Source organism: Rhinolophus ferrumequinum, chromosome 9 (genome assembly GCF_004115265.2).
Source record: "Rhinolophus ferrumequinum isolate MPI-CBG mRhiFer1 chromosome 9, mRhiFer1_v1.p, whole genome shotgun sequence".
Lineage (NCBI taxonomy): Eukaryota > Metazoa > Chordata > Mammalia > Chiroptera > Rhinolophidae > Rhinolophus > Rhinolophus ferrumequinum.
The window spans coordinates 34,537,432-34,545,629 of NC_046292.1; positions in this window are offsets into that span (position 1 = coordinate 34,537,432).

Consider the following 8,198-nt stretch of genomic DNA (forward strand, 5'->3'; position numbering starts at 1 on the left):
TTCTTGTTACATAATAATGGTTATCTCATAATTATACCCCTGGCAAAACATATTCTCTAGCAGGCAAAACAATCTACCACAATTGAGGGGTGGGGGAAGGGAGAGCAGATTATAAATTAACATAAGAAAGAACTTTAAAATCCAGAGCTCTACAAAGTCCCCCTCAGCAGGCATTAAGCTCCTCGTCGCCAGAAATACTTAAGAGGCTATTTGAGCAACTCCCAGACCAATATCCCAACAGGTGTGCAAAACAGAAACACCTCCTGCCATCCTGACGGCGTGGCTCGGAGAGGACAAAGCTTGCCAGTATTAACCGTCAGACCCCCCCAAACCCATCACAGTTTTCCCCTTTTTGTTGAAACTAATGAGTCACAATTCCAGTAATGTTTTTCTGTGACTCCAAAACCATTTTGCTTAACGAGGTACTAAGTCTTTATAATTAGGCCCAGAGGGAAACGAGGACGTGGCCCTTAAGAGCAATAATTATTTCAGTTATTTATGGTAATAAAAAATTGAAAATAGGAATTCTTCCTCAGAATGTGACTATTTATTCTTTTACATATTGCCTAACAGGCAATTACCCTATTAAGGCGGCGTTTTGTCGCTAAAGACATTAATTGAAATGTAAATTAAATGTAAATCAGCTAATTAAATTGATATGTAATGAACTTGTCAGGCGGGCCTCTCTGATCAGATGCATTTCACTAATAAACAAGCCTTGTAGCAGGCCCAACACGCAGCTGGGGTGAAGGGTGCCTGAGCTGTTTCCCTCCCCCAGACCCTTGATGAAGAAGGGAGGGGCTACACTATCCAAATCCAGGAAGGAAGAAGAAAGTTCCGTTATTAGGCCTTCAGAAACGTGTTTCCCTTAAGATACCTCTCTGGGCCTCGTGTGTGTGTGTGTGTGTGTGTGTGTGTGTGTGTGTGTGTGTGTGTGGTTTCAGCAGATACAATGCCTTCAGATGCAAAGGCTAGAAAATTCAACTCAAACTGGGTCAAGTGAATAGAACATCCAGAAATAGGATGAATTTTAGAGCGGCTCCGTCAGGGGGATGTGACTCCATTTCTCTCTGGTTCTTTCAGCTGTGCATTTCTCCCTGAGTTGGCTTCGTCTTTAGGTTGATATCTTTATGGATGGACACATGTCATGTGCAGCGGGAACAGGCTGCTATTTCCACAATCACTGAAGGGCTTGTGTCAGTTGAACCAGGGCAGCTTTGCAGCTGGTGCGTTCTGGTACAGCTGTACCAGTTGTTAAAATAGTGAAACACTTCTCTACAGTGGGTCAATAGTTACTCCCCAGCCCCAATAGCTGCTTCCCACTTAAATGTCCTTCCTCTACCCTGGTTCTCTGGCTTCTCCTCCAGAACCCTACAGACCAAGCCAGGATTCAAGGAAAGGTGTCATGCGGGGACTCAGCTCCAGCTCCCCGCACAAGAACGCAGGATATGGTGAGGCCAAAAAGGAACACCCACGGAGCCATAGATAGGGGAGTCATACCACTATATTCTCGCTGGTGGCCGGGTTGGAGACACAGGAAGCAGGAGCCACACGATCCGCAACCTGCCGTCTGCTTCTCTGCCAACCAACCAACCCCACTTGCTAGCTGCAATCCACCATGATAACCGCAGTCCGTGCTTGCTAGCTCAGTCACCATCTGCTGCTAGCGTAGCCACAGCAGTTATATTAGTGGTCAGTGGCTCACTGGTTACAGCTGACAGCAAATAGCCACAGCTGATGGCCATCTGATCACAGTTGATGGCCATTTACTACCTGAGCCAGCACCTTTCCACGTGAGGCCGAGAGTCTGGAAACTGCACTCCTGGCTCTGTCCCCACAAAAGGATTAGTGCCTGATGTAAGAGGGCGCCTTCAGAACCCTGCTCTGTGACATGGCTGGCACCTACTCTGATCAGTTGGTGCCCTTGCTATGCTGCTTGTTAAATATTTTGAAAAATTTCCCCATACCAGATCACTCCTAAACCAACCCTTGTGATTAGGGAAATTGTATTTACTGATTAGCTATGCCCTTAAATTTACACTGTGGCCATGGGAAGAATTTTTCTTGATTATTCTAGACTCTAGACTCTCAAACTTGAGCACGCATCAGAACGCCTGGAGGGCTAGTTAAAATGCAGACTGCTGAGCCCCACTCAGGGAGTTTCTGATTCAGGAGTGGACACTGAGACTGCACTTTTATCAAATGCCCAGGTGATGCTGATGCTGCAGAATTGAGGACCACACTTAGAGAGCTTCTGCTCTAGGTCTTTGCCATCCCTTGGGAGAACTGAGAACATATCGTTGGAAACATCTTCTATGTTTGGTAATTCAAACCAGGAACTTGGTTGAGAAAAGCTGCTCTAGGCTAGAGGTGAGCACACTATGGGCCACAGACCAAATCTGCTCTGCCATAGATGTTTGTAAATGAAGTTGAATTAGAACAAAGCCCTGTTCATTTGTGTATGGATTGTCTACAGCTTCTTTCATGCTCCATGGGCAGAGTTGAGCGTATTTGGTACAGAGATCTTAGAGCCTACAAAGCCTAAAATACTTACTGATTCTCTCAGAAAAAAAGTTTGCCGACCTCGGCTCTAGGCTAATGAAGGCCCACCTCTTTAGCTGCAAGTGGGGGTAAATCTCATCCATTAGCCTGGCGGCTACACAACTGAAGACAAGTGAAATGGATGGAAAGTAAACAAACCACATCCACCATAGCCCTCAACTATTAAGTGAGTAATCCTTGCTCTAAAGAAGGTTTATTATTTTGCAATCAATCAAGTTTATACAAGTACTAGCAGAAGCAAACAAAAAGGTTCATTCAGCATTGAGGATATGGGTATAAGGAATAGCAAGATTTATATTAGTACAGTCCCCTTAGGCTACTTCAGAGACCCATTCACCAGCAGATGGAACTCTCAGCTATGTCTGCAAATCCCCTCAAGGTCTGGGGAACCTGAGAACTTCCTCCAGGCTTCTCCTACATACCATGTTCTGGTGATTGAGACAGATGGTTCTTATGAAGGCATCTGAAAACATTCATTCATTCATTCATTCATTCATTCATTCAACAAGTATTTACTGAACACCTACTTCAAGTAAAAACTGTTTAAGGGAGTAGGGATTCAACAGTGGTCAAAATGGATTATCCTGCAGTAAAATTCACCAGTCGTTCAGATTTGTCCATGCCCATAGAGCTTCTAATCAATCTTTCAGGGGCCACCCTTTTCAAATCTTTGTTTTTTAAATATAAAATGTAACACATCCTTAAAAAGAAAGAACATTTCCAGCATCCCTGGACCTGCCTCCAACACCTTCCACCCCTGTGATCCTAACATCCAACCTCTCCTCTCCTTAGAGGTGACCGACCATATCCTGACTTTTGTGAAATTACTCTCTTGCTTTGTTTCATACTTTTACCCCATAAATATATTATACATGCCTAAATGATTTGATTTAGTTTTCCCTGTTTTGTAACTTTATGTAAATATAATCACACATTATGTACTTTTTTTGTCCTGCTGTTTTCAACCAGTTATGTATTAAAATTCATCCATATTTTGTGCGTAGCAATATTATCGTAGTTGCATAGTGTTTCATCATGTGGATATACTATTTTAGATATTCACTCTACAGGTGGTGGGCGTCTGGGCTGTTTCCAGTTTGAGGCTATCTATTGCAAACACTGCGACTAGGCGCATGCTTCTGCATGCCTCCTGGTGCACTTGGACAGGACTTTCTCTAGGGTATGTACCCAGGAGTGCAGTTGCTGGCTCACAGCATCAGAACAGTAGATAATGCCAAAATGTTTTTCAAAGTCGTACCAATTGACACCCTTAGCAATGGAGGACTGTTCCCATTGCTTGGTATCCTTGCCAATACTACATACTATCAGACTTTTAAATTCTTGCTAATCTGATTAGAGTCATTTCATGTGGTTGTAATTAGCATATCCCTGATTACAAATGAAGATGATCTTTTCATATGAGTTTTGGCCATTTAGATTTCCGTCTTTGTGAATTGCCTGTTTAAGTCTTTGGACAGTTTGTCTACTAGGCTGAGGACTTGGGCATCTTTCAGTTGCCCCTCCAGGTCCCCTCACAGCTTCTTCATTGTGCTCTCTGTCTCTGACGGCTGACCAGATGGGTTACAGCAATTCTTTGACTTCAGCCAATGGGGAGCATTGGAGGCTGGGCGGAATGGGAACTTGGGGTATTTAGCTCGCCTATTCTCTCTCTGCAGAGTCACAGGGGCTGCCTGCCTCCTTTGACACAAGGCTACAGTTCCTGGCAGGCTGCTGTCTCCATCTCTTTCTGTTTCTGAGTTCTAGAAACTGTTACCTCCCCTTGTCCTTTCAGACCTAGAGAGGTAATCTTGTTGTATCTCTACACCCTATTCTCAACATTGTAAATTGTCTATTTATGTAATGCTCTCCACAAGTTTACCAATATGCGTTTGCCAGCTATTTCTTGACACAGTTGATTACAATTTTCTAAGAATTTTCTGGAGTTCTTTATTGTGTTTTGGATATACTCCTTTGTGGGTTGTATGTGTACAAATATTTTCTCCCACTCAAATCACTTTCTTCATAGTGGCTTTTTAAAAAACCTTGTTTTATTATAAAATAAAATGCAGATATAGAGAATCACATGAAACAAAGAATAGTTTAATGGATGATGACAAACCCTCTTGTAAACACCATCAAGGTCAAGCAATGGAAGTTTGCGAGCTAACTCAAAGCCTTCCATATAGTCTATTCCAATCACAGTTTCCTCTCAAAGTAACTATTATCTTTAATTTTCATTGTTATCACTCCCTTGCATTTCTTTATAGATTTATCATCTAGGATAAATCCCTAAATAATGCAAATTCCTTTTGCCTATTTCATATGTTTCATAAGTCTCTTAATCTAAAATATCCCCCTCCTCCTCTATCTTTTTACTTGCAATTTATTTGTGGAAGAACCTAGGTTATTTGGCCTTTCGGTGACCTAAGTCTGGATTTTACTTGCTTCCTCATGGTGCAGGCTGATATGTTCCTCTGTCCTCTGTATTTCATAGAAATTGGTAGTTAAATCTAGTCTTGATCAAATTCAGGTTAATTTTTTTCCCCCCAAAATGTAAGTGGTGGTGTATTCTTTCAACAGAAGGTACATAAGGTCTAGTTTTCTCTCCTTTTGTTGTTAGCACATTTTCCAGTTCAGGAAAGGCAGGATAGAGTTTTCATTCTTTCCCTCTACCAGTTTTCTAAGAGAATGAGTTTTCTAATATAATAAGGTTCCCTATCATTCAACAAAAGTGAACAACTTTATTATTTTTTTAATGAACAAATAATGTGTTTAAATACACGTATTGTTTTGCAGCCATTGTAGCTGTTGTGCTTATTGAAGCTCCAAGTGTCCCTTCTCTGACCACTGGGCACCTCACAAGTTGACTCCTCAGCCCTTCTGACTGGATCCTTGGGGTCTCTGGTAGTGTTCTTGCTCTCTAGTGCACTTCCTGCCTCAGTCTCCAAATCAGCCACTTTTCTGAGAAATGCCGGTTTCTTTTAGTGAGAAATGGTATTTCAAGACCACAGTACCAGGGGAGAAAAGCCCACAATATAGGCACCAGGGATGTTCATAGCTACCGGGTCTGCCATTGTTTCTAGGCCTCGAAAAAAATCCACACTGGGAGCCCTTTGTCAGGTTAGCTGAGAGTTTGCTGAGAGAGGTTTTTATATTTTGGTTTTAACTACGAATTGGTGTTGAATTTTTGTCAGTGCTTTCTCTGCATCCATTGAGAGAATCATATGGATTTTCTTTTTTTATAGTGAATCATACTGATTTCAAATATTAAAAACCAAGCTTACATTCCAGGGATATATCTGGCAAAATGTTTCATCTTTTTTATATAGTGCTGTATTTATTTGCTAAACTGTTTTTAAGGATCTGCATTCATAAGATATATTGGTCTATAGTTTTCTTTCCTTAAATACCTTTGGTTTTTTTTTTTTTTTTTTTTTTTTAAATCAGGGTAATATTAGCCACATAAAATGAACTGGGAAGTGTTGCCTCCACTTCTATTTTCTGGAAGAGTTGGTATTATTTCTTCCTTAAATGTTTGGTAGAATTCACCAGTGAAACTGTCTTGGTCTGGAGTGTTTTTGTGGCAAGTTTTTAACTATAAATTCAATTTCTTTAATAGCTATAGAACTATTTGTGTGATCCATTTTTTTTTCTTAAGTGTGGCTAGTTTGTGTATTTCATAAAATTTTTGGATTTCATCTCATTTGTCAAATTTATTGGCGTTAAGTGGTTTCATAATATCTCCTTATTATTCTTTGTTATTTCTAGGCTCTGGACTCAGAGGAGACTCTTTTTCATTCCTGGTATTGGCAATTTGTATCCTCTCACCTTTTTCCGATGAGCCTAGCCAGAGGTTTATTTATTTATTTCTTATTCTTTTCAAATAATCAGCTTTAGGGGACAAAAGTATTATTCACCTGGTTAATATGCACCACCACAAACTGAAAGTACATTCCTGGGAATGCATGCTAGGGAACTAGTGCAATGGGGGTTAGGGATGGTGGCTGACGATGACTCGATCAGATTCTATCAATATGGGGGCATTAACCCGTGACTGAGGACTTTGCATCCTGAAAAGATACCTGAAGCCAGTCCTAATATGCTGCTTTCTGGCTCCTTTAATCTTGAGCGCACGCGCGCGCACACACGATGGCTTGCAGTAAATGAAGTAAGATTCTAGGACTGCCTTGGAAAAGTACTAAGAAAGGGCCAAAAGGTGCAAAGAACTGTCAATGCTAAAATAGATTTACTATAGAAATCCGAGAACCCATGTACCGATTGTGTTACCTCTGAGGGCTCCGAGGACAGCCTTCACTGATGCAATAAGAAATATGGTGGTGAAAGAGACCCCAGCACCCCAAGTGCTCAGTGTGGTTATGCTCTGTTGGCTGGGGTAACAGTAAGGGACACTGCTATAAAACTGTCCCTAATATTAATGAGCGTGACAGAATTGTGGAGTAACAGAGACCAGGAGTAACAACTACCAAAGTGAAGGCAGATGGGATTAGACGACGGGCAGCGAAGCCACGATGGTGACTACGTGGGCCTCTCCCACAGGAATCTGTGGTCAAATGGTAAGATGGATGGGTAAACAACGATAATTTTTCTTGACTTAACCAAAAAATATTGAGAGCAGGTTAGCAGAAGGCTGATGTCAGCTACCAGGAAGAAAAATCATGATCCTTCAAGCAGTTTCCAGACTTGAGCCAATTCTCAAATCCAGAGCTCACTGACCAAAGGTGAAGCCAGCTTCCCTTTAGGAGGGACTCTACAATACCACAGAAGGTATATGTTCCCCAAGTTGTGTTCCCCAATCTTGCTCCCAAATGGCTCCCATAGCCATTTTTCAGTGTACTGAACACCAGAGAGTGAGGAGTACCCCACCTTTCTGAGAGCTGCTATAGAATCTGAATTGTTTATTTCCAGGAAACCCCACATGCCAACATGACTATTTTATTAGCGTGAAGGCCTGGAGAAGCTAGGAATAAGCTGAGTCCTGGTCCATTTCACAGTGGATCCAATAGGGTCATTTCTCTAGGACCCACCTGCGTAAGTGAGATGCATATACTCATCGGCTCACAGAAACCTCATGTTCATTTTATGACCAGTGAAGGAAGAGTCATTATGGTGGGAAAGGAAAGTGCCTGCCACGGAAATTATACCCCACCCCAGCAAGGTGAAAACTCCATCACAATGCTGATTCTAGCGGAATGGTAGGTATTAGACTGACAAGTATTCCCATTTAAGTCACCATCCTGACATCTGAACAAAAGAAAGATGATTATGGTGGAAGATGGTGGATTACCATAAACATAACCCAATGAAAGCCTCACTGCAGTTATACAGGATGTGCTATGTTTACTGGAACCCATCAAAGCAGTCTCTGGCATTTGGTATGGGCTGCTGACCTGGCCAATGTATTCTTTTAAGCCCCATCATAGAAAAGAATCAGAAGCAAGTGCATTCACTTAGGACAGCAGTACACACTCAGCCGTGCCCCAGAGCTACATTAATGCCCCCACTCTATGCTACAGTATAATCTGGGGGGGGCTTGATTGTTTGAACCAGTGGAATGTCACACTGGTCCACTATATTTGTGACATCACAGTAAACGGACCTGAGAGCAGGAAATGTCA